The 25,778-nt window shown below is 42.0% G+C and overlaps 23 non-coding genes across 23 annotated transcripts; all 23 read left to right on the forward strand.

Moving 5' to 3' along the window:
* The first annotated feature begins 208 nt into the window (after positions 1–208).
* trnaa-cgc (transfer RNA alanine (anticodon CGC)) lies at positions 209–281 on the forward strand. Its single transcript has one exon. It is a non-coding gene; the product is annotated as a tRNA-Ala (tRNA).
* Positions 282–1,205: 924 nt separating this feature from the next.
* Positions 1,206–1,278, forward strand: trnaa-ugc (transfer RNA alanine (anticodon UGC)). The gene has a single exon. It is a non-coding gene; the product is annotated as a tRNA-Ala (tRNA).
* A 928-nt stretch (positions 1,279–2,206) lies between these two features.
* On the forward strand, positions 2,207–2,279 carry trnaa-ugc (transfer RNA alanine (anticodon UGC)). The gene has a single exon. It is a non-coding gene; the product is annotated as a tRNA-Ala (tRNA).
* A 428-nt stretch (positions 2,280–2,707) lies between these two features.
* On the forward strand, positions 2,708–2,780 carry trnav-cac (transfer RNA valine (anticodon CAC)). Its single transcript has one exon. It is a non-coding gene; the product is annotated as a tRNA-Val (tRNA).
* Positions 2,781–3,208: 428 nt separating this feature from the next.
* trnav-cac (transfer RNA valine (anticodon CAC)) lies at positions 3,209–3,281 on the forward strand. Its single transcript has one exon. It is a non-coding gene; the product is annotated as a tRNA-Val (tRNA).
* Positions 3,282–4,702: 1,421 nt separating this feature from the next.
* Positions 4,703–4,775, forward strand: trnaa-agc (transfer RNA alanine (anticodon AGC)). The gene has a single exon. It is a non-coding gene; the product is annotated as a tRNA-Ala (tRNA).
* Positions 4,776–5,198: 423 nt separating this feature from the next.
* On the forward strand, positions 5,199–5,271 carry trnaa-cgc (transfer RNA alanine (anticodon CGC)). Its single transcript has one exon. It is a non-coding gene; the product is annotated as a tRNA-Ala (tRNA).
* Positions 5,272–6,702: 1,431 nt separating this feature from the next.
* On the forward strand, positions 6,703–6,775 carry trnaa-cgc (transfer RNA alanine (anticodon CGC)). The gene has a single exon. It is a non-coding gene; the product is annotated as a tRNA-Ala (tRNA).
* Positions 6,776–8,195: 1,420 nt separating this feature from the next.
* Positions 8,196–8,268, forward strand: trnaa-agc (transfer RNA alanine (anticodon AGC)). Its single transcript has one exon. It is a non-coding gene; the product is annotated as a tRNA-Ala (tRNA).
* A 929-nt stretch (positions 8,269–9,197) lies between these two features.
* On the forward strand, positions 9,198–9,270 carry trnaa-agc (transfer RNA alanine (anticodon AGC)). The gene has a single exon. It is a non-coding gene; the product is annotated as a tRNA-Ala (tRNA).
* A 923-nt stretch (positions 9,271–10,193) lies between these two features.
* trnaa-ugc (transfer RNA alanine (anticodon UGC)) lies at positions 10,194–10,266 on the forward strand. The gene has a single exon. It is a non-coding gene; the product is annotated as a tRNA-Ala (tRNA).
* A 1,426-nt stretch (positions 10,267–11,692) lies between these two features.
* On the forward strand, positions 11,693–11,765 carry trnaa-agc (transfer RNA alanine (anticodon AGC)). The gene has a single exon. It is a non-coding gene; the product is annotated as a tRNA-Ala (tRNA).
* Positions 11,766–12,188: 423 nt separating this feature from the next.
* On the forward strand, positions 12,189–12,261 carry trnaa-cgc (transfer RNA alanine (anticodon CGC)). Its single transcript has one exon. It is a non-coding gene; the product is annotated as a tRNA-Ala (tRNA).
* Positions 12,262–12,691: 430 nt separating this feature from the next.
* Positions 12,692–12,764, forward strand: trnaa-agc (transfer RNA alanine (anticodon AGC)). The gene has a single exon. It is a non-coding gene; the product is annotated as a tRNA-Ala (tRNA).
* A 427-nt stretch (positions 12,765–13,191) lies between these two features.
* trnaa-ugc (transfer RNA alanine (anticodon UGC)) lies at positions 13,192–13,264 on the forward strand. Its single transcript has one exon. It is a non-coding gene; the product is annotated as a tRNA-Ala (tRNA).
* Positions 13,265–13,687: 423 nt separating this feature from the next.
* On the forward strand, positions 13,688–13,760 carry trnaa-agc (transfer RNA alanine (anticodon AGC)). Its single transcript has one exon. It is a non-coding gene; the product is annotated as a tRNA-Ala (tRNA).
* Positions 13,761–14,187: 427 nt separating this feature from the next.
* On the forward strand, positions 14,188–14,260 carry trnaa-ugc (transfer RNA alanine (anticodon UGC)). The gene has a single exon. It is a non-coding gene; the product is annotated as a tRNA-Ala (tRNA).
* A 1,425-nt stretch (positions 14,261–15,685) lies between these two features.
* Positions 15,686–15,758, forward strand: trnaa-agc (transfer RNA alanine (anticodon AGC)). The gene has a single exon. It is a non-coding gene; the product is annotated as a tRNA-Ala (tRNA).
* Positions 15,759–16,176: 418 nt separating this feature from the next.
* trnaa-agc (transfer RNA alanine (anticodon AGC)) lies at positions 16,177–16,249 on the forward strand. Its single transcript has one exon. It is a non-coding gene; the product is annotated as a tRNA-Ala (tRNA).
* Positions 16,250–17,175: 926 nt separating this feature from the next.
* Positions 17,176–17,248, forward strand: trnaa-agc (transfer RNA alanine (anticodon AGC)). Its single transcript has one exon. It is a non-coding gene; the product is annotated as a tRNA-Ala (tRNA).
* Positions 17,249–19,673: 2,425 nt separating this feature from the next.
* trnaa-agc (transfer RNA alanine (anticodon AGC)) lies at positions 19,674–19,746 on the forward strand. The gene has a single exon. It is a non-coding gene; the product is annotated as a tRNA-Ala (tRNA).
* Positions 19,747–21,172: 1,426 nt separating this feature from the next.
* On the forward strand, positions 21,173–21,245 carry trnaa-agc (transfer RNA alanine (anticodon AGC)). Its single transcript has one exon. It is a non-coding gene; the product is annotated as a tRNA-Ala (tRNA).
* Positions 21,246–22,171: 926 nt separating this feature from the next.
* On the forward strand, positions 22,172–22,244 carry trnaa-agc (transfer RNA alanine (anticodon AGC)). Its single transcript has one exon. It is a non-coding gene; the product is annotated as a tRNA-Ala (tRNA).
* The last annotated feature ends 3,534 nt before the right edge of the window (positions 22,245–25,778 follow it).

Genomic DNA, 25,778 nt, shown 5'->3' on the forward strand with positions numbered 1-25,778 from the left:
TAATAAATGCTAAGGAACTTGGAATGGTGTAATGTTGGCAACACCTTCACTTTAACTTTTTTTATCTGTCAATGCCCGTAACCTTTTACTTGATCTTTTTTAAACATAAAATGAATTACGAACCAGCCTCTGGCAACCGCACAGAAGGAATTTTGAAGAGCCATTAACTGGTGACTGAAATAATTGCATATCAAGAACACCTTTCCTGGGGGAATTAGCTCAAGTGGTAGAGCGCTCGCTTCGCATGTGAGAGGTAGTGGGATCGATACCCACATTCTCCAGTCTTTTAGCTGCTGGGCCTAGGCAACTAACCAGAAAACACATAATTCACCTACCATCAAGCAGGTGTTGTCCACCACAGCCATGTTAAAGAACTTCCCTTGGTATCAGCAACCCTCAGCTTTGCACAACGGTACTACCATCAAGGAAAACCCCCAAGAAAAGCGACCACTAGGTATTCAGAATAAAGCAGTAGGTATAGCCTGGGACATTGGCTTAACATAATAAATGCAAAGGAACTTGGAATGGTGTAGTGCTTTGTTAACACCTTCATTTATGTATTTGTCAATGCTCGTAACCATTTACTTGATGTTTTTTAAATATAAAAAGAATTACAAACCAGCTCTCTGGCAACCGTACAGGAGGAAATTTGAAGAGCCATTAACAAGTGACTCAAATAATTGCATATCAAGAACACCTTGAAACGGGGAATTAGCTCAAGTGGTAGAGCGCTCGCTTAGCATGTGAGAGGTAGTAGGATCGATACCCACATTCTCCAGTCTTTTAGCTGCTGGGTCAAGGCAACTAACCAGAAAACACATAATTCACCTACCATGAAGGAGGTGTTGTCCACCACAGCCACGTTAAAGAACTGCCCTTGGTATCAGCATCCCTCAGCTTTGCACAACGGTACAACCATCAAGGAAAACCCCCAAGAAAAGCAACCACTAGGTATTCAGAATAAAGCAGTAGGCATATCCTGGGACATTGGCTTAACAATGAATGCTAAGGAACTTGGAATGGTGTAATGTTGGCAACACCTTCACATTAGCTTTTTTTATCTGTCAATGCTCGTAACCTTTTACTTGATGATTTTTAAACATAAAAAGAATTACGAACCAGCTCTCTGGAGACCGTACAGGAGGAATTTTGAAGAGCCATTAACAAGTGACTCAAATAATTGCATATCAAGAACACCTTTCCTGGGGGAATTAGCTCAAATGGTAGAGCGCTCGCTTTGCATGTGAGAGGTAGTGGGATCGATACCCACATTCTCCAGTCTTTTAGCTGCTGGGCCTAGGCAACTAACCAGAAAACACATAATTCACCTACCATCAAGCAGGTGTTGTCCACCACAGCCATGTTAAAGAACTTCCCTTGGTATCAGCAACCCTCAGCTTTGCACAACGGTACTACCATCAAGGAAAACCCCCAAGAAAAGCGACCACTAGGTATTCAGAATAAAGCAGTAGGCATATCCTGGGACATTGGCTTAACATAATAAATGCTAAGGAACTTGGAATGGTGTAATGTTGGCAACACCTTCACTTTAACTTTTTTTATCTGTCAATGCCCGTAACCTTTTACTTGATCTTTTTTAAACATAAAATGAATTACGAACCAGCCTCTGGCAACCGCACAGAAGGAATTTTGAAGAGCCATTAACAAGTGACTGAAATAATTGCATATCAAGAACACCTTGACAGGGGGAATTAGCTCAAGTGCTAGAGCGCTCGCTTAGCATGTGAGAGGTAGTGGGATCGATACCCACATTCTCCAGTCGTATAGCTGCTGGACCTAGGCAACTAACCAGAAAACACATAATTCACCTACCATCAAGCAGGTGTTGTCCACCACAGCCACGTTAAAGAACTGCCCTTGGTATCAGCATCCCTCAGCTTTGCACAACGGTACAACCATCAAGGAAAACCCCCAAGAAAAGCAACCACTAGGTATTCAGAATAAAGCAGTAGGCATATCCTGGGACATTGGCTTAACAATGAATGCTAAGGAACTTGGAATGGTGTAATGTTGGCAACACCTTCACATTAACTTTTTTTATCTGTCAATGCTCGTAACCTTTTACTTGATGATTTTTAAACATAAAAAGAATTACGAACCAGCTCTCTGGAGACCGTACAGGAGGAATTTTGAAGAGCCATTAACAAGTGACTCAAATAATTGAATATCAAGAACACCTTTCCTGGGGGAATTAGCTCAAATGGTAGAGCGCTCGCTTTGCATGTGAGAGGTAGTGGGATCGATACCCACATTCTCCAGTCTTTTAGCTGCTGGGCCTAGGCAACTAACCAGAAAACACATAATTCACCTACCATCAAGCAGGTGTTGTCCACCACAGCCATGTTAAAGAACTTCCCTTGGTATCAGCAACCCTCAGCTTTGCACAACGGTACTACCATCAAGGAAAACCCCCAAGAAAAGCGACCACTAGGTATTCAGAATAAAGCAGTAGGCATATCCTGGGACATTGGCTTAACATAATAAATGCTAAGGAACTTGGAATGGTGTAATGTTGGCAACACCTTCACTTTAACTTTTTTTATCTGTCAATGCCCGTAACCTTTTACTTGATCTTTTTTAAACATAAAATGAATTACGAACCAGCCTCTGGCAACCGCACAGAAGGAATTTTGAAGAGCCATTAACTGGTGACTGAAATAATTGCATATCAAGAACACCTTTCCTGGGGGAATTAGCTCAAGTGGTAGAGCGCTCGCTTCACATGTGAGAGGTAGTGGGATCGATACCCACATTCTCCAGTCTTTTAGCTGCTGGGCCTAGGCAACTAACCAGAAAACACATAATTCACCTACCATCAAGCAGGTGTTGTCCACCACAGCCATGTTAAAGAACTTCCCTTGGTATCAGCAACCCTCAGCTTTGCACAACGGTACTACCATCAAGGAAAACCCCCAAGAAAAGCGACCACTAGGTATTCAGAATAAAGCAGTAGGCATATCCTGGGACATTGGCTTAACATAATAAATGCTAAGGAACTTGGAATGGTGTAATGTTGGCAACACCTTCACTTTAACTTTTTTTATCTGTCAATGCCCGTAACCTTTTACTTGATCTTTTTTAAACATAAAATGAATTACGAACCAGCCTCTGGCAACCGCACAGAAGGAATTTTGAAGAGCCATTAACTGGTGACTGAAATAATTGCATATCAAGAACACCATTCCTGGGGGAATTAGCTCAAGTGGTAGAGCGCTCGCTTCACATGTGAGAGGTAGTGGGATCGATACCCACATTCTCCAGTCTTTTAGCTGCTGGGCCTAGGCAACTAACCAGAAAACACATAATTCACCTACCATCAAGCAGGTGTTGTCCACCACAGCCATGTTAAAGAACTTCCCTTGGTATCAGCAACCCTCAGCTTTGCACAACGGTACTACCATCAAGGAAAACCCCCAAGAAAAGCGACCACTAGGTATTCAGAATAAAGCAGTAGGTATATCCTGGGACATTGGCTTAACATAATTAATGCAAAGGAACTTGGAATGGTGTAGTGCTTTGTTAACACCTTCATTTATGTATTTGTCAATGCTCGTAACCATTTACTTGATGTTTTTTAAATATAAAAAGAATTACAAACCAGCTCTCTGGCAACCGTACAGGAGGAAATTTGAAGAGCCATTAACAAGTGACTCAAATAATTGCATATCAAGAACACCTTGACACGGGGAATTAGCTCAAGTGGTAGAGCGCTCGCTTAGCATGTGAGAGGTAGTAGGATCGATACCCACATTCTCCAGTCTTTTAGCTGCTGGGTCAAGGCAACTAACCAGAAAACACATAATTCACCTACCATGAAGGAGGTGTTGTCCACCACAGCCATGTTAAAGAACTTCCCTTGGTATCAGCAACCCTCAGCTTTGCACAACGGTACTACCATCAAGGAAAACCCCCAAGAAAAGCGACCACTAGGTATTCAGAATAAAGCAGTAGGTATATCCTGGGACATTGGCTTAACATAATAAATGCAAAGGAACTTGGAATGGTGTAGTGCTTTGTTAACACCTTCATTTATGTATTTGTCAATGCTCAAAACCATTTACTTGATGTTTTTTAAATATAAAAAGAATTACAAACCAGCTCTCTGGCAACCGTACAGGAGGAAATTTGAAGAGCCATTAACAAGTGACTCAAATAATTGCATACCAAGAACACCTTGACACGGGGAATTAGCTCAAGTGGTAGAGCGCTCGCTTAGCATGTGAGAGGTAGTAGGATCGATACCCACATTCTCCAGTCTTTTAGCTGCTGGGTCAAGGCAACTAACCAGAAAACACATAATTCACCTACCATGAAGGAGGTGTTGTCCACCACAGCCACGTTAAAGAACTGCCCTTGGTATCAGCATCCCTCAGCTTTGCACAACGGTACAACCATCAAGGAAAACCCCCAAGAAAAGCAACCACTAGGTATTCAGAATAAAGCAGTAGGCATATCCTGGGACATTGGCTTAACAATGAATGCTAAGGAACTTGGAATGGTGTAATGTTGGCAACACCTTCACATTAACTTTTTTTATCTGTCAATGCTCGTAACCTTTTACTTGATGATTTTTAAACATAAAAAGAATTACGAACCAGCTCTCTGGAGACCGTACAGCAGGAATTTTGAAGAGCCATTAACAAGTGACTCAAATAATTGCATATCAAGAATATCTTTCCTGGGGGAATTAGCTCAAGTGGTAGAGCGCTCGCTTAGCATGTGAGAGGTAGTGGGATCGATACCCACATTCTTCAGTCTTTTAGCTGCTGGGTCAAGGCAACTAACCAGAAAACACATAATTCACCTACCATGAAGGAGGTGTTGTCCACCACAGCCACGTTAAAGAACTGCCCTTGGTATCAGCATCCCTCAGCTTTGCACAACGGTACAACCATCAAGGAAAACCCCCAAGAAAAGCAACCACTAGGTATTCAGAATAAAGCAGTAGGTATATCCTGGGACATTGGCTTAACATAATAAATGCAAAGGAACTTGGAATGGTGTAGTGTTTTGTTAACACCTTCATTTATGTATTTGTCAATGCTCGTAACCTTTTACTTGATGTTTTTTAAATATAAAAAGAATTACAAACCAGCTCTCTGGCAACCGTACAGGAGGAAATTTGAAGAGCCATTAACAAGTGACTCAAATAATTGCATAACAAGAACACCTTGACAGGGGAATTAGCTCAAGTGGTAGAGCGCTCGCTTCGCATGTGAGAGGTAGTGGGATCGATACCCACATTCTCCAGTCTTTTAGCTGCTGGGCCTAGGCAACTAACCATAAAACACATAATTCACCTATACCATCAAGGAGGTGTTGTCCACCACAGCCACGCTAAAGAACTGCCCTTGGTATCAGCATCCCTCAGCTTTGCACAACGGTAAAACTATCAAGGAAAACCCCCAAGAAAAGCAACCACTAGGTATACAGAATAAAGCAGTAGGCATATCCTGGGACATTGGCTTAACATAATAAATGCTAAGGAACTTGGAATGGTGTAATGTTGGCAACACCTTCACTTTAACTTTTTTTATCTGTCAATGCCCATAACCTTTTACTTGATCTTTTTTAAACATAAAATGAATTACGAACCAGCCTCTGGCAACCGCACAGAAGGAATTTTGAAGAGCCATTAACTGGTGACTGAAATAATTGCATATCAAGAACACCTTTCCTGGGGGAATTAGCTCAAGTGGTAGAGCGCTCGCTTAGCATGTGAGAGGTAGTGGGATTGATACCCACATTCTCCAGTCTTTTAGCTGCTGGGTCAAGGCAACTAACCAGAAAACACATAATTCACCTACCATGAAGGAGGTGTTGTCCACCACAGCCACGTTAAAGAACTGCCCTTGGTATCAGCATCCCTCAGCTTTGCACAACGGTACAACCATCAAGGAAAACCCCCAAGAAAAGCACCCACTAGGTATTCAGAATAAAGCAGTAGGCATATCCTGGGACATTGGCTTAACAATGAATGCTAAGGAACTTGGAATGGTGTAATGTTGGCAACACCTTCACATTAACTTTTTTTATCTGTCAATGCTCGTAACCTTTTACTTGATGATTTTTAAACATAAAAAGAATTACGAACCAGCTCTCTGGAGACCGTACAGGAGGAATTTTGAAGAGCCATTAACAAGTGACTCAAATAATTGAATATCAAGAACACCTTTCCTGGGGGAATTAGCTCAAATGGTAGAGCGCTTGCTTTGCATGTGAGAGGTAGTGGGATCGATACCCACATTCTCCAGTCTTTTAGCTGCTGGGCCTAGGCAACTAACCAGAAAACACATAATTCACCTACCATCAAGCAGGTGTTGTCCACCACAGCCATGTTAAAGAACTTCCCTTGGTATCAGCAACCCTCAGCTTTGCACAACGGTACTACCATCAAGGAAAACCCCCAAGAAAAGCGACCACTAGGTATTCAGAATAAAGCAGTAGGCATATCCTGGGACATTGGCTTAACATAATAAATGCTAAGGAACTTGGAATGGTGTAATGTTGGCAACACCTTCACTTTAACTTTTTTTATCTGTCAATGCCCGTAACCTTTTACTTGATCTTTTTTAAACATAAAATGAATTACGAACCAGCCTCTGGCAACCGCACAGAAGGAATTTTGAAGAGCCATTAACTGGTGACTGAAATAATTGCATATCAAGAACACCTTTCCTGGGGGAATTAGCTCAAGTGGTAGAGCGCTCGCTTCGCATGTGAGAGGTAGTGGGATCGATACCCACATTCTCCAGTCTTTTAGCTGCTGGGCCTAGGCAACTAACCAGAAAACACATAATTCACCTACCATCAAGCAGGTGTTGTCCACCACAGCCATGTTAAAGAACTTCCCTTGGTATCAGCAACCCTCAGCTTTGCACAACGGTACTACCATCAAGGAAAACCCCCAAGAAAAGCGACCACTAGGTATTCAGAATAAAGCAGTAGGTATATCCTGGGACATTGGCTTAACATAATTAATGCAAAGGAACTTGGAATGGTGTAGTGCTTTGTTAACACCTTCATTTATGTATTTGTCAATGCTCGTAACCATTTACTTGATGTTTTTTAAATATAAAAAGAATTACAAACCAGCTCTCTGGCAACCGTACAGGAGGAAATTTGAAGAGCCATTAACAAGTGACTCAAATAATTGCATATCAAGAACACCTTGACACGGGGAATTAGCTCAAGTGGTAGAGCGCTCGCTTAGCATGTGAGAGGTAGTAGGATCGATACCCACATTCTCCAGTCTTTTAGCTGCGGGGTCAAGGCAACTAACCAGAAAACACATAATTCACCTACCATGAAGGAGGTGTTGTCCACCACAGCCATGTTAAAGAACTTCCCTTGGTATCAGCAACCCTCAGCTTTGCACAACGGTACTACCATCAAGGAAAACCCCCAAGAAAAGCGACCACTAGGTATTCAGAATAAAGCAGTAGGTATATCCTGGGACATTGGCTTAACATAATAAATGCAAAGGAACTTGGAATGGTGTAGTGCTTTGTTAACACCTTCATTTATGTATTTGTCAATGCTCGTAACCATTTACTTGATGTTTTTTAAATATAAAAAGAATTACAAACCAGCTCTCTGGCAACCGTACAGGAGGAAATTTGAAGAGCCATTAACAAGTGACTCAAATAATTGCATACCAAGAACACCTTGACACGGGGAATTAGCTCAAGTGGTAGAGCGCTCGCTTAGCATGTGAGAGGTAGTAGGATCGATACCCACATTCTCCAGTCTTTTAGCTGCTGGGTCAAGGCAACTAACCAGAAAACACATAATTCACCTACCATGAAGGAGGTGTTGTCCACCACAGCCACGTTAAAGAACTGCCCTTGGTATCAGCATCCCTCAGCTTTGCACAACGGTACAACCATCAAGGAAAACCCCCAAGAAAAGCAACCACTAGGTATTCAGAATAAAGCAGTAGGCATATCCTGGGACATTGGCTTAACAATGAATGCTAAGGAACTTGGAATGGTGTAATGTTGGCAACACCTTCACATTAGCTTTTTTTATCTGTCAATGCTCGTAACCTTTTACTTGATGATTTTTAAACATAAAAAGAATTACGAACCAGCTCTCTGGAGACCGTACAGGAGGAATTTTGAAGAGCCATTAACAAGTGACTCAAATAATTGCATATCAAAAACACCTTGACAGGGGAATTAGCTCAAGTGGTAGAGTGCTCGCTTAGCATGTGAGAGGTAGTGGGATCGATACCCACATTCTCCAGTCTTTTAGCTGCTGGGTCAAGGCAACTAACCAGAAAACACATAATTCACCTACCATGAAGGAGGTGTTGTCCACCACAGCCACGTTAAAGAACTGCCCTTGGTATCAGCATCCCTCAGCTTTGCACAACGGTACAACCATCAAGGAAAACCCCCAAGAAAAGCAACCACTAGGTATTCAGAATAAAGCAGTAGGCATATCCTGGGACATTGGCTTAACAATGAATGCTAAGGAACTTGGAATGGTGTAATGTTGGCAACACCTTCACATTAACTTTTTTTATCTGTCAATGCTCGTAACCTTTTACTTGATGATTTTTAAACATAAAAAGAATTACGAACCAGCTCTCTGGAGACCGTACAGCAGGAATTTTGAAGAGCCATTAACAAGTGACTCAAATAATTGCATATCAAGAATATCTTTCCTGGGGGAATTAGCTCAAGTGGTAGAGCGCTTGCTTAGCATGTGAGAGGTAGTGGGATCGATACCCACATTCTCCATTCTTTTAGCTGCTGGGCCTAGGCAACTAACCAGAAAACACATAATTCACCTACCATCAAGCAGGTGTTGTCCACCACAGCCATGTTAAAGAACTTCCCTTGGTATCAGCAACCCTCAGCTTTGCACAACGGTACTACCATCAAGGAAAACCCCCAAGAAAAGCTACCACTAGGTATTCAGAATAAAGCAGTAGGCATATCCTGGGACATTGGCTTAACATAATAAATGCTAAGGGACTTGGAATGGTGTAATGTTGGCAAAACCTTCACTTTCATTATTTTCACCTGTCAATGCCCGTAACCTTTTACTTCATGATTTTAAAACATAAAAAGAATTACGAACCAGCTCTCTGGCGACCGTACTGGAGGAATTTTGAAGAGCCATTAACAAGTGACTCAAATAATTGCATATCAAAAATACTTCTCCTGGGGGAATTAGCTCAAGTGGTAGAGCGCTCGCTTAGCATGTGAGAGGTAGTGGGATCGATACCCACATTCTCCATTCTTTTAGCTGCTGGGCCTAGGCAACTAACCAGAAAACACATAATTCACCTACCATCAAGCAGGTGTTGTCCACCACAGCCATGTTAAAGAACTTCCCTTGGTATCAGCAACCCTCAGCTTTGCACAACGGTACTACCATCAAGGAAAACCCCCAAGAAAAGCGACCACTAGGTATTCAGAATAAAGCAGTAGGCATATCCTGGGACATTGGCTTAACATAATAAATGCAAAGGAACTTGGAATGGTCTAGTGTTTTGTTAACACCTTCATTTATGTATTTGTCAATGCTCGTAACCTTTTACTTGATGTTTTTTAAATATAAAAAGAATTACAAACCAGCTCTCTGGCAACCGTACAGGAGGAAATTTGAAGAGCCATTAACAAGTGACTCAAATAATTGCATATCAAGAACACCTTGACAGGGGAATTAGCTCAAGTGGTAGAGTGCTCGCTTAGCATGTGAGAGGTAGTAGGATCGATACCCACATTCTCCAGTCTTTTAGCTGCTGGGTCAAGGCAACTAACCAGAAAACACATAATTCACCTACCATGAAGGAGGTGTTGTCCACCACAGCCACGTTAAAGAACTGCCCTTGGTATCAGCATCCCTCAGCTTTGCACAACGGTACAACCATCAAGGAAAACCCCCAAGAAAAGCAACCACTAGGTATTCAGAATAAAGCAGTAGGCATATCCTGGGACATTGGCTTAACAATGAATGCTAAGGAACTTGGAATGGTGTAATGTTGGCAACACCTTCACATTAGCTTTTTTTATCTGTCAATGCTCGTAACCTTTTACTTGATGATTTTTAAACATAAAAAGAATTACGAACCAGCTCTCTGGAGACCGTACAGGAGGAATTTTGAAGAGCCATTAACAAGTGACTCAAATAATTGCATATCAAGAACACCTTTCCTGGGGGAATTAGCTCAAATGGTAGAGCGCTCGCTTTGCATGTGAGAGGTAGTGGGATCGATACCCACATTCTCCAGTCTTTTAGCTGCTGGGCCTAGGCAACTAACCAGAAAACACATAATTCACCTACCATCAAGCAGGTGTTGTCCACCACAGCCATGTTAAAGAACTTCCCTTGGTATCAGCAACCCTCAGCTTTGCACAACGGTACTACCATCAAGGAAAACCCCCAAGAAAAGCGACCACTAGGTATTCAGAATAAAGCAGTAGGCATATCCTGGGACATTGGCTTAACAATGAATGCTAAGGAACTTGGAATGGTGTAATGTTGGCAACACCTTCACATTAGCTTTTTTTATCTGTCAATGCTCGTAACCTTTTACTTGATGATTTTTAAACATAAAAAGAATTACAAACCAGCTCTCTGGCAACCGTACAGGAGGAAATTTGAAGAGCCATTAACAAGTGACTCAAATAATTGCATATCAAGAACACCTTGACACGGGGAATTAGCTCAAGTGGTAGAGCGCTCGCTTAGTATGTGAGAGGTAGTAGGATCGATACCCACATTCTCCAGTCTTTTAGCTGCTGGGTCAAGGCAACTAACCAGAAAACACATAATTCACCTACCATGAAGGAGGTGTTGTCCACCACAGCCACGTTAAAGAACTGCCCTTGGTATCAGCATCCCTCAGCTTTGCACAACGGTACAACCATCAAGGAAAACCCCCAAGAAAAGCAACCACTAGGTATTCAGAATAAAGCAGTAGGCATATCCTGGGACATTGGCTTAACAATGAATGCTAAGGAACTTGGAATGGTGTAATGTTGGCAACACCTTCACATTAGCTTTTTTTATCTGTCAATGCTCGTAACCTTTTACTTGATGATTTTTAAACATAAAAAGAATTACGAACCAGCTCTCTGGAGACCGTACAGGAGGAATTTTGAAGAGCCATTAACAAGTGACTCAAATAATTGCATATCAAAAACACCTTGACAGGGGAATTAGCTCAAGTGGTAGAGTGCTCGCTTAGCATGTGAGAGGTAGTGGGCTCGATACCCACATTCTCCAGTCTTTTAGCTGCTGGGTCAAGGCAACTAACCAGAAAACACATAATTCACCTACCATGAAGGAGGTGTTGTCCACCACAGCCACGTTAAAGAACTGCCCTTGGTATCAGCATCCCTCAGCTTTGCACAACGGTACAACCATCAAGGAAAACCCCCAAGAAAAGCAACCACTAGGTATTCAGAATAAAGCAGTAGGCATATCCTGGGACATTGGCTTAACAATGAATGCTAAGGAACTTGGAATGGTGTAATGTTGGCAACACCTTCACATTAACTTTTTTTATCTGTCAATGCTCGTAACCTTTTACTTGATGATTTTTAAACATAAAAAGAATTACGAACCAGCTCTCTGGAGACCGTACAGCAGGAATTTTGAAGAGCCATTATAAAGTGACTCAAATAATTGCATATCAAGAATATCTTTCCTGGGGGAATTAGCTCAAGTGGTAGAGCGCTCGCTTAGCATGTGAGAGGTAGTGGGATCGATACCCACATTCTCCAGTCTTTTAGCTGCTGGGCCTAGGCAACTAACCAGAAAACACATAATTCACCTACCATCAAGCAGGTGTTGTCCACCACAGCCATGTTAAAGAACTTCCCTTGGTATCAGCAACCCTCAGCTTTGCACAACGGTACTACCATCAAGGAAAACCCCCAAGAAAAGCAACCACTAGGTATTCAGAATAAAGCAGTAGGTATATCCTGGGACATTGGCTTAACATAATAAATGCAAAGGAACTTGGAATGGTGTAGTGTTTTGTTAACACCTTCATTTATGTATTTGTCAATGCTCGTAACCTTTTACTTGATGTTTTTTAAATATAAAAAGAATTACAAACCAGCTCTCTGGCAACCGTACAGGAGGAAATTTGAAGAGCCATTAACAAGTGACTCAAATAATTGCATGACAAGAACACCTTGACAGGGGAATTAGCTCAAGTGGTAGAGCGCTCGCTTCGCATGTGAGAGGTAGTGGGATCGATACCCACATTCTCCAGTCTTTTAGCTGCTGGGCCTAGGCAACTAACCATAAAACACATAATTCACCTATACCATCAAGGAGGTGTTGTCCACCACAGCCACGCTAAAGAACTGCCCTTGGTATCAGCATCCCTCAGCTTTGCACAACGGTAAAACTATCAAGGAAAACCCCCAAGAAAAGCAACCACTAGGTATACAGAATAAAGCAGTAGGCATATCCTGGGACATTGGCTTAACATAATAAATGCTAAGGAACTTGGAATGGTGTAATGTTGGCAACACCTTCACTTTAACTTTTTTTATCTGTCAATGCCCATAACCTTTTACTTGATCTTTTTTAAACATAAAATGAATTACGAACCAGCCTCTGGCAACCGCACAGAAGGAATTTTGAAGAGCCATTAACTGGTGACTGAAATAATTGCATATCAAGAACACCTTTCCTGGGGGAATTAGCTCAAGTGGTAGAGTGCTCGCTTAGCATGTGAGAGGTAGTGGGATCGATACCCACATTCTCCAGTCTTTTAGCTGCTGGGTCAAGGCAACTAACCAGAAAACACATAATTCACCTACCATGAAGGAGGTGTTGTCCACCACAGCCACGTTAAAGAACTGCCCTTGGTATCAGCATCCCTCAGCTTTGCACAACGGTACAACCATCAAGGAAAACCCCCAAGAAAAGCAACCACTAGGTATTCAGAATAAAGCAGTAGGCATATCCTGGGACATTGGCTTAACAATGAATGCTAAGGAACTTGGAATGGTGTAATGTTGGCAACACCTTCACATTAACTTTTTTTATCTGTCAATGCTCGTAACCTTTTACTTGATGATTTTTAAACATAAAAAGAATTACGAACCAGCTCTCTGGAGACCGTACAGGAGGAATTTTGAAGAGCCATTAACAAGTGACTCAAATAATTGAATATCAAGAACACCTTTCCTGGGGGAATTAGCTCAAATGGTAGAGCGCTCGCTTTGCATGTGAGAGGTAGTGGGATCGATACCCACATTCTCCAGTCTTTTAGCTGCTGGGCCTAGGCAACTAACCAGAAAACACATAATTCACCTACCATCAAGCAGGTGTTGTCCACCACAGCCATGTTAAAGAACTTCCCTTGGTATCAGCAACCCTCAGCTTTGCACAACGGTACTACCATCAAGGAAAACCCCCAAGAAAAGCGACCACTAGGTATTCAGAATAAAGCAATAGGCATATCCTGGGACATTGGCTTAACATAATAAATGCAAAGGAACTTGGAATGGTGTATTGTTTTGTTAACACCTTCATTTATGTATTTGTCAATGCTCGTAACCTTTTACTTGATCTTTTTTAAACATAAAATGAATTACGAACCAGCCTCTGGCAACCGCACAGAAGGAATTTTGAAGAGCCATTAACTGGTGACTGAAATAATTGCATATCAAGAACACCTTTCCTGGGGGAATTAGCTCAAGTGGTAGAGTGCTCGCTTAGCATGTGAGAGGTAGTGGGATCGATACCCACATTCTCCAGTCTTTTAGCTGCTGGGTCAAGGCAACTAACCAGAAAACACATAATTCACCTACCATGAAGGAGGTGTTGTCCACCACAGCCACGTTAAAGAACTGCCCTTGGTATCAGCATCCCTCAGCTTTGCACAACGGTACAACCATCAAGGAAAACCCCCAAGAAAAGCAACCACTAGGTATTCAGAATAAAGCAGTAGGCATATCCTGGGACATTGGCTTAACAATGAATGCTAAGGAACTTGGAATGGTGTAATGTTGGCAACACCTTCACATTAACTTTTTTTATCTGTCAATGCTCGTAACCTTTTACTTGATGATTTTTAAACATAAAAAGAATTACGAACCAGCTCTCTGGAGACCGTACAGGAGGAATTTTGAAGAGCCATTAACAAGTGACTCAAATAATTGAATATCAAGAACACCTTTCCTGGGGGAATTAGCTCAAATGGTAGAGCGCTCGCTTTGCATGTGAGAGGTAGTGGGATCGATACCCACATTCTCCAGTCTTTTAGCTGCTGGGCCTAGGCAACTAACCAGAAAACACATAATTCACCTACCATCAAGCAGGTGTTGTCCACCACAGCCATGTTAAAGAACTTCCCTTGGTATCAGCAACCCTCAGCTTTGCACAACGGTACTACCATCAAGGAAAACCCCCAAGAAAAGCGACCACTAGGTATTCAGAATAAAGCAATAGGCATATCCTGGGACATTGGCTTAACATAATAAATGCAAAGGAACTTGGAATGGTGTATTGTTTTGTTAACACCTTCATTTATGTATTTGTCAATGCTCGTAACCTTTTACTTGATGTTTTTTAAATATAAAAAGAATTACAAACCAGCTCTCTGGCAACCGTACAGGAGGAAATTTGAAGAGCCATTAACAAGTGACTCAAATAATTGCATATCAAGAACACCTTGACAGGGGGAATTAGCTCAAGTGGTAGAGCGCTCGCTTAGCATGTGAGAGGTAGTAGGATCGATACCCACATTCTCCAGTCTTTTAGCTGCTGGGTCAAGGCAACTAACCAGAAAACACATGATTCACCTACCATGAAGGAGGTGTTGTCCACCACAGCCACGTTAAAGAACTGCCCTTGGTATCAGCATCCCTCAGCTTTGCACAACGGTACAACCATCAAGGAAAACCCCCAAGAAAAGCAACCACTAGGTATTCAGAATAAAGCAGTAGGCATATCCTGGGACATTGGCTTAACAATGAATGCTAAGGAACTTGGAATGGTGTAATGTTGGCAACACCTTCACATTAACTTTTTTTATCTGTCAAGGCTCGAAACCTTTTACTTGATGATTTTTAAACATAAAAAGAATTACGAACCAGCTCTCTGGAGACCGTACAGGAGGAATTTTGAAGAGCCATTAACAAGTGACTCAAATAATTGCATATCAAGAACACCTTTCCTGGGGGAATTAGCTCAAATGGAAGAGCGCTCGCTTTGCATGTGAGAGGTAGTGGGATCGATACCCACATTCTCCAGTCTTTTAGCTGCTGGGCCTAGGCAACTAACCAGAAAACACATAATTCACCTACCATCAAGCAGGTGTTGTCCACCACAGCCATGTTAAAGAACTTCCCTTGGTATCAGCAACCCTCAGCTTTGCACAACGGTACTACCATCAAGGAAAACCCCCAAGAAAAGCGACCACTAGGTATTCAGAATAAAGCAGTAGGCATATCCTGGGACATTGGCTTAACATAATAAATGCTAAGGAACTTGGAATGGTGTAATGTTGGCAACACCTTCACTTTAACTTTTTTTATCTGTCAATGCCCGTAACCTTTTACTTGATCTTTTTTAAACATAAAATGAATTACGAACCAGCCTCTGGCAACCGCACAGAAGGAATTTTGAAGAGCCATTAACAAGTGACTGAAATAATTGCATATCAAGAACACCTTTCCTGGGGGAATTAGCTCAAGTGGTAGAGCGCTCGCTTAGCATGTGAGAGGTAGTGGGATCGATACCCACATTCTCCAGTCGTATAGCTGCTGGACCTAGGCAACTAACCAGAAAACACATAATTCACCTACCATGAAGGAGGTGTTGTCCACCACAGCCACGTTAAAGAACTGCCCTTGGTATCAGCATCCCTCAGCTTTGCACAACGGTACAACCATCAAGGAAAACCCCCAAGAAAAGCAACCACTAGGTATTCAGAATAAAGCAGTAGGCATATCCTGGGACATTGGCTTAACAATGAATGCTAAGGAACTTGTAATGTTGGCAACACCTTCACATTAGCTTTTTTTATCTGTCAATGCTCGTAACCTTTTACTTGATGATTTTTAAACATAAAATGAATTACGAACCAGCCTCTGGCAACCGCACAGAAGGAATTTTGAAGAGCCATTAACTGGTGACTGAAATAATTGCATATCAAGAACACCTTTCCTGGGGGAATTAGCTCAAGTGGTAGAGCGCTCGCTTAGCATGTGAGAGGCAGTGGGATCGATACCCACATTCTCCAGTCTTTTAGCTGCTGGGCCTAGGCAACTAACCAGAAAACACTTAATTCCCCTACCATCAAGCAGGTGTTGTCCACCACAGCCATGTTAAAGAACTTCCCTTGGTATCAGCATCCTTCAGCTTTGCACAACGGTACAACCATCAAGGAAAACCCCCAAGAAAAGCGACCACTAGGTATACAGAATAAAGCAGTAGGCATATCCTGGGACATTGGCTTAACATAATAAATGCTAAGGAACTTGGAATGGTGTAATGTTGGCAACACCTTCACTTTAACTTTTTTTATCTGTCAATGCTCGTAACCATTTACTTGATGATTTTTAAACATAAAAAGAATTACGAACCAGCTCTCTGGCGACCGTACAGGAGGAATTTTGAAGAGCCATTAACAAGTGACTCAAATAATTGCATATCAAGAACACCTTTCCTGGGGGAATTAGCTCAAATGGTACAGCGCTTGCTTTGCATGTGAGAGGTAGTGGGATCGATACCCACATTCTCCAGTCTTTTCGCTGCTATGCCTAGGCAACTAACCAGAAAACTCATAATTCAACTACCATCAAGGAGGTGTTGTCAACCACAGCCACGTTAAAGAACTTCCCTTGGTATCAGCAACCCTCAGCTTTGCACAACGGTACTACCATCAAGGAAAACCCCCAAGAAAAGCTACCACTAGGTATTCAGAATAAAGCAGTGGGCATATCCTGGGACATTGACTTAAGATAATAAATGCTAAGGGACTTGGAATGGTGTAGTGTTTTGTTAACACCTTCATTTATGTATTTGTCAATGCTCGTAACCTTTTACTTGATGTTTTTTAAATATAAAAAGAATTAAAAACCAGCTCTCTGGCAACCGTACAGGAAGAAATTTGAAGAGCCATTAACAAGTGACTCAAATAATTGCATATCAAGAACACCTTGACAGGGGGAATTAGCTCAAGTGGTAGAGCGCTCGCTTAGCATGTGAGAGGTAGTGGGATCGATACCCACATTCTCCAGTCTTTTAGCTGCTGGGTCTAGGCAACTAACCATAAAACACATAATTCACCTACCATCAAGGAGGTGTTGTCCACCACAGCCACGCTAAAGAACTGCCCTTGGTATCAGCATCCCTCAGCTTTGCACAACGGTACAACCATCAAGGAAAACCCCCAAGAAAAGCGACCACCAGGTATACAGAATAAAGCAGTAGGCATATCCTGGGACATTGGCTTAACATAATAAATGCTAAGGAACTTGGAATGGTGAAATGTTGGCAACACCTTCACTTTAACTTTTTTTATCTGTCAATGCTCGTAACCTTTTACTTGATCTTTTTTAAACATAAAATGAATTACGAACCAGCTCTCTGGCGACCGCACAGAAGGAATTGTGAAGAGCCATTAACAAGTGACTCAAATAATTGCATATCAAGAATACCTTTCCTGGGGGAATTAGCTCAAGTGGGATCGCGCTCGCTTAGCATGTGAGAGGTAGTGGGATTGATACCCACATTCTCCAGTCTTTTAGCTGCTGGGCCTAGGCAACTAACCAGAAAACACATAATTCACCTACCATCAAGCAGGTGTTGTCCACCACAGCCATGTTAAAGAACTTCCCTTGGTATCAGCAACCCTCAGCTTTGCACAACGGTACTACCATCAAGGAAAACCCACAAGAAAAGCGACCACTAGGTATTCAGAATAAAGCAGTAGGCATATCCTGGGACATTGGCTTAACATAATAAATGCTAAGGGACTTGGAATGGTGTAATGTTGGCAACACCTTCACATTAACTTATTTTATCTGTCAATGCTCGTAACCTTTTACTTGATGATTTTTAAACATAAAAAGAATTACGAACCAGCTCTCTGGAGACCGTACAGGAGGAATTTTGAAGAGCCATTAACAAGTGACTCAAATAATTGCATATCAAAAACACCATTCCTGGGGGAATTAGCTCAAATGGTAGAGCGCTCGCTTAGCATGTGAGAAGTAGTGGGATCAATACCCACATTCTCCAGTCTTTTAGCTGCTGGGCCTAGGCAACTAACCATAAAACACATAATTCACCTATACCATCAAGGAGGTGTTGTCCACCACAGCCACGCTAAAGAACTGCCCTTGGTATCAGCATCCCTCAGCTTTGCACAACGGTACAACCATCAAGGAAAACCCCCAAGAAAAGCGACCACTAGGTATACAGAATAAAGCAGTAGGCATATCCTGGGACATTGGCTTAACATAATAAATGCAAAGGAACTTGGAATGGTGTAGTGTTTTAACACCTTCATTTATGTATTTGTCAATGCTCGTAACCTTTTACTTGATGTTTTTTAAATATAAAAAGAATTACAAACCAGCTCTCTGGCAACCGTACAGGAGGAAATTTGAAGAGCCATTAACAAGTGACTCAAATAATTGCATATCAAGAACACCTTGACAGGGGGATTTAGCTCAAGTGGTAGAGCGCTCGCTTAGCATGTGAGAGGTAGTGGGATCAATACCCACATTCTCCATTCTATTAGCTGCTGGGCCTAGGCAACTAACCAGAAAACACATAATTCACCTACCATCAAGCAGGTGTTGTCCACCACAGCCATGTTAAAGAACTTCCCTTGGTATCAGCAACCCTCAGCTTTGCACAACGGTACTACCATCAAGGAAAACCCCCAAGAAAAGCTACCACTAGGTATTCAGAATAAAGCAGTAGGCATATCCTGGGACATTGGCTTAACATAATAAATGCTAAGGGACTTGGAATGGTGTAATGTTGGCAACACCTTCACTTTCATTATTTTCACCTGTCAATACCCGTAACCTTTTACTTCATGATTTTAAAACATAAAAAGAATTACGAACCAGCTCTCTGGCGACCGTACTGGAGGAATTTTGAAGAGCCATTAACAAGTGACTCAAATAATTGCATATCAAAAATACCTTTCCTTGGGGAATTAGCTCAAGTGGTAGAGCGCTAGCTTCACATGTGAGAGGTAGTGGGATCGATACCCACATTCTCCAGTCTTTTAGCTGCTGGGCCTAGGCAACTAACCAGAAAACACATAATTCACCTACCATCAAGCAGGTGTTGTCCAACACAGCCATGTTAAAGAACTTCCCTTGGTATCAGCAACCCTCAGCTTTGCACAACGGTACTACCATCAAGGAAAACCCCCAAGAAAAGCAACCACTAGGTATTCAGAATAAAGCAGTAGGTATATCCTGGGACATTGGCTTAACATAATAAATGCAAAGGAACTTGGAATGGTGTAGTGTTTTGTTAACACCTTCATTTATGTATTTGTCAATGCTCGTAACCTTTTACTTGATGTTTTTTAAATATAAAAAGAATTACAAACCAGCTCTCTGGCAACCGTACAGGAGGAAATTTGAAGAGCAATTAACAAGTGACTCAAATAATTGCATATCAAGAAAACCTTGACAGGGGAATTAGCTCAAGTGGTAGAGCGCTCGCTTAGCATGTGAGAGGTAGTGGGATCGATACCCACATTCTCCAGCCTTTTAGCTGCTGGGCCTAGGCAACTAACCAGAAAACTCATAATTCAACTACCATCAAGGAGGTGTTGTCAACCACAGCCACGTTAAAGAACTTCCCTTGGTATCAGTAACCCTCAGCTTTGCACAACGGTACTACCATCAAGGAAAACCCCCAAGAAAAGCTACCACTAGGTATTCAGAATAAAGCAGTGGGCATATCCTGGGACATTGACTTAAGATAATAAATGCTAAGGGACTTGGAATGGTGTAGTGTAATGTTAACACTTTCATTTATTTATCTGTCAATGCTCATAACCTATTACTTGATGATTTTTAAACATAAAAAGAATTACGAACCAGCTCTCTGGCAACCGTACAGAAGGAATTTTGAAGAGCCATTAACAAGTTACTCAAATAATTGCATATCAAGTAGACTTCCCCTAGGGTAATTAGCTCAAGTGGTAGAGCGCTTGCTTTGTGTGTGAGAGGTAGTGCGATCAATACCCGCATTCTCCAGTCTTTTGGCTGCTAGGCCTAGTCAACTAACCAGAAAACACATAATTCACCTACCATCAAGCAGGTGTTGTCCACCACAGCCACGTTAAGGAACTTCCCTTGGTATCAGCAACCCTCAGCTTTGCACAACGGTGCTACTCTTAAGAAAAAAACCCCAAGAAAAGCTTCCACTAGGTATTCAAAGTAAAGCGGTAGGAATATCCTGGGACATTGGCTTAACATAATAAATGCTAAGGAACTTTGAATGGTGTAATGTTGGCAACAACTTCACTTTCATTTTTTTATTATCTGTCAATGCTCGTAACCTTTTACTTGATGATTTTTAAACATAAAAAGAATTACGAACCAGCTCTCTGGCGACCGTACAGCAGTAATTTTGAAGAGCCATTAAAAAGTGACTCAAATAATTGCATATCAAGAACACCTTACCTGGGGGAATTAGCTCAAGTGGTAGAGTGCTCGCTTAGCATGTGAGAGGTAGTGGGATTGATACCCACATTCTCCAGTCTTTTCGCTGCTATGCCTAGGCAACTAACCAGAAAACTCATAATTCAACTACCATCAAGGAGGTGTTGTCAACCACAGCCACGTTAAAGAACTTCCCTTGGTATCAGCAACCCTCAGCTTTGCACAACGGTACTACCATCAAGGAAAACCCCCAAGAAAAGCTACCACTAGGTATTCAGAATAAAGCAGTGGGCATATCCTGGGACATTGACTTAAGATAATAAATGCTAAGGGACTTGGAATGGTGTAGTGTTTTGTTAACACCTTCATTTATGTATTTGTCAATGCTCGTAACCTTTTACTTGATGTTTTTTAAATATAAAAAGAATTAAAAACCAGCTCTCTGGCAACCGTACAGGAAGAAATTTGAAGAGCCATTAACAAGTGACTCAAATAATTGCATATCAAGAACACCTTGACAGGGGGAATTAGCTCAAGTGGTAGAGCGCTCGCTTAGCATGTGAGAGGTAGTGGGATCGATACCCACATTCTCCAGTCTTTTAGCTGCTGGGTCTAGGCAACTAACCATAAAACACATAATTCACCTACCATCAAGGAGGTGTTGTCCACCACAGCCACGCTAAAGAACTGCCCTTGGTATCAGCATCCCTCAGCTTTGCACAACGGTACAACCATCAAGGAAAACCCCCAAGAAAAGCGACCACCAGGTATACAGAATAAAGCAGTAGGCATATCCTGGGACATTGGCTTAACATAATAAATGCTAAGGAACTTGGAATGGTGAAATGTTGGCAACACCTTCACTTTAACTTTTTTTATCTGTCAATGCTCGTAACCTTTTACTTGATCTTTTTTAAACATAAAATGAATTACGAACCAGCTCTCTGGCGACCGCACAGAAGGAATTGTGAAGAGCCATTAACAAGTGACTCAAATAATTGCATATCAAGAATACCTTTCCTGGGGGAATTAGCTCAAGTGGGATCACGCTCGCTTAGCATGTGAGAGGTAGTGGGATTGATACCCACATTCTCCAGTCTTTTAGCTGCTGGGCCTAGGCAACTAACCAGAAAACACATAATTCACCTACCATCAAGCAGGTGTTGTCCACCACAGCCATGTTAAAGAACTTCCCTTGGTATCAGCAACCCTCAGCTTTGCACAACGGTACTACCATCAAAGAAAACCCCCAAGAAAAGCGACCACTAGGTATTCAGAATAAAGCAGAAGGCATATCCTGGGACATTGGCTTAACATAATAAATGCAAAGAAACTTGGAATGGTGTAGTGTTTTGTTAACACCTTCATTTATGTATTTGTCAATGCTCGTAACCTTTTACTTGATGTTTTTTAAATATAAAAAGAATTACAAACCAGCTCTCTGGCAACCGTACAGGAGGAAAATTGAAGAGCCATTAAGAAGTGACTCAAATAATTGCATATCAAGATCACCTTGACAGGGGGAATTAGCTCAAGTGGTAGAGCGCTCGCTTAGCATGTGAGAGGTAGTGGGATCAATACCCACATTCTCCAGTCTTTTAGCTGCTGGGTCTAGGCAACTAACCATAAAACACATAATTCACCTACCATCAAGGAGGTGTTGTCCACCACAGCCACGCTAAAGAACTGCCCTTGGTATCAGCATCCCTCAGCTTTGCACAACGGTACAACCATCAAGGAAAACCCCCAAGAAAAGCGACCACCAGGTATACAGAATAAAGCAGTAGGCATATCCTGGGACATTGGCTTAACATAATAAATGCTAAGGAACTTGGAATGGTGAAATGTTGGCAACACCTTCGCTTTAACTTTTTTTATCTGTCAATGCTCGTAACCTTTTACTTGATCTTTTTTAAACATAAAATGAATTACGAACCAGCTCTCTGGCGACCGCACAGAAGGAATTGTGAAGAGCCATTAACAAGTGACTCAAATAATTGCATATCAAGAATACCTTTCCTGGGGGAATTAGCTCAAGTGGGATCGCGCTCGCTTAGCATGTGAGAGGTAGTGGGATTGATACCCACATTCTCCAGTCATTTAGCTGCTGGGCCTAGGCAACTAACCAGAAAACACATAATTCACCTACCATCAAGCAGGTGTTGTCCACCACAGCCATGTTAAAGAACTTCCCTTCGTATCAGCAACCCTCAGCTTTGCACAACGGTACTACCATCAAAGAAAACCCCCAAGAAAAGCGACCACTAGGTATTCAGAATAAAGCAGTAGGCATATCCTGGGACATTGGCTTAACATAATAAATGCAAAGGAACTTGGAATGGTCTAGTGTTTTGTTAACACCTTCATTTATGTATTTGTCAATGCTCGTAACCTTTTACTTGATGTTTTTTAAATATAAAAAGAATTACAAACCAGCTCTCTGGCAACCGTACAGGAGGAAATTTGAAGAGCCATTAACAAGTGACTCAAATAATTGCATATCAAGAACACCTTGACAGGGGGAATTAGCTCAAGTGGTAGAGCACTCGCTTAGCATGTGAGAGGTAGTAGGATCGATACCCACATTCTCCAGTCTTTTAGCTGCTGGGTCAAGGCAACTAACCAGAAAACACATACACTCACCTAACGGATTATTAGGTACACCTGTTCAATTTCTCATTAATGCAACTATCTAATCAACCAATCTCATGGCAGTTGCTTCAATGCATTTAGGGGTGTGGTCCTGGTCAAGACAATCTCCTGAACTCCAAACTGAATGTCAGAATGGGAAAGAAAGGTGATTTAAGCAATTTTGAGCGTGGCATGGTTGTTGGTGCCAGACGGGCCGATCTGAGTATTTCACAATCTGCTCAGTTACTGGGATTTTCACGCACAACCATTTCTAGGGTTAACAAAGAATGGTGTGCAAAGGGAAAAACATCCAGTATGCGGCAGTCCTGTGGGCGAAAATGCCTTGTTGATGCTAGAGGTCAGAGGAGAATGGGCCGACTGATTCAAGCTGATAGAAGAGCAATTTTGACTGAAATAACCACTCGTTACAACCGAGGTATGCAGCAAAGCATTTGTGAAGCCACAACACGCACAACCTTGAGGCGGATGGGCTACAACAGCAGAAGACCCCACCGGGTACCACTCATCTCCACTACAAATAGGAAAAAGAAGCTACAATTTGCACGAGCTCACCAAAATTGGGCAGTTGAAGACTGGAAAAATGTTGCCTGATTTGATGAGTCTCGATTTCTGTTGAGACATTCAAATGGTAGAGTCAGAATTTGGCATAAACAGAATGAGAACATGGATCCATCATGCCTTGTTACCACTGTGCAGGCTGGTGGTGGTGGTGTAATGGTGTGGGGGATGTTTTCTTGGCACACTTGAGGCCCCTTAGTGCCAATTGGGCATCGTTTAAATGCCATGGCCTACCTGAGCATTGTTTCTGACCATGTCCATCCCTTTATGACCACCATGTACCCATCCTCTGATGGCTACTTCCAGCAGGAAAATGCACCATGTCACAAAGCTCGAATCATTTCAAATTGGTTTCTTGAACATGACAATGAGTTCACTGTACTAAAATGGCCCCCACAGTCACCAGATCTCAACCCAATAGAGCATCTTTGGGATATGGTGGAATGGGAGCTTCGTGCCCTGGATGTGCATCCCACAAATCTCCATCAACTGCAAGATGCTATCCTATCAATATGGGCCAACATTTCTAAAGAATGCTTTCAGCACCTTGTTGAATCAATGCCACGTAGAATTAAGGCAGTTCTGAAGGCGAAAGGGGGTCAAACACCGTATTAGTATGGTGTTCCTAATAATCCTTTAGGTGAGTGTAATTCACCTACTATCAAGCAAATGTTGTCCACCACAGCCACACTAAAGAACTTCCCTTGGTATCAGCAACCCTCAGCTTTGCAAAACGGTACAACCATCAAGGAAAACCCCCAAGAAAAGCGACCACTAGGTATTCAGAATAAAGCAGTAGGCATATCCTGGGACATTGGCTTAACAATGAATGCTAAGGAACTTGGAATGGTGTAATGTTGGCAACACCTTCACTTTAACTTTTTTTATCTGAAAATGCTCGTAAACTTTTAATTGATGATTTTTAAACATAAAAAGAATTACGAACCAGCTCTCTGGAGACCGTACAGGAGGAATTTTGAAGAGCCATTAACAAGTGACTCAAATAATTGCATATCAAGAATATCTTTCCTGGGGGAATTAGCTCAAGTGGTAGCGCGCTCGCTTAGCATGTGAGAGGTAGTGGGATCGATACCCACATTCTCCAGTCTTTTAGCTGCTGGGCCTAGGCAACTAACCAGAAAACACATAATTCACCTACCATCAAGCAGGTGTTGTCCACCACAGCCATGTTAAAGAACTTCCCTTGGTATCAGCAACCCTCAGCTTTGCACAACGGTACAACCATCAAGGAAAACCCCCAAGAAAAGCGACCACTAGGTATACAGAATAAAGCAGTAGGCATATCCTGGGACATTGGCTTAACATAATAAATGCTAAGGAACTTGGAATGGTGTAATGTTGGCAACACCTTCACTTTAACTTTTTTTATCTGTCAATGCTCGTAACCTTTTACTTGATCTTTTTAAACATAAAATGAATTACGAACCAGCTCTCTGGCGACCGCACAGAAGGAATTTTGAAGAGCCATTAACAAGTGACTCAAATAATTGCATATCAAGAACACCTTTCCTGGGGGAATTAGCTCAAGTGGTAGAGCGCTTGCTTAGCATGTGAGAGGTAGTGGGATCAATACCCACATTCTCCAGTCTTTCAACTGCTGGGCCAAGGCAACTAATCAGAAAACACATAATTCATCTACTATCAAGCAGGTGTTGTCCACCACAGCCACGCTAAAGAACTTCCCTTGGTATCAGCAACCCTCAGCTTTGCACAACAGTACTACCATCAAGGAAAACCCCCAAGAAAAGCAACCACTAGGTATTCAGAATAAAGCAGTAGGCATATCCTGGGACAGTGGCTTAACATAATAAATGCAAAGGAACTTGGAATGGTCTAGTGTTTTGTTAACACCTTCATTTATGTATTTGTCAATGCTCGTAACCTTTTACTTGATGT

The sequence above is a fragment of the Paramormyrops kingsleyae genome, chromosome 2 (genome assembly GCF_048594095.1).
Source record: "Paramormyrops kingsleyae isolate MSU_618 chromosome 2, PKINGS_0.4, whole genome shotgun sequence".
Classification (NCBI taxonomy): Eukaryota; Metazoa; Chordata; class Actinopteri; order Osteoglossiformes; family Mormyridae; genus Paramormyrops; species Paramormyrops kingsleyae.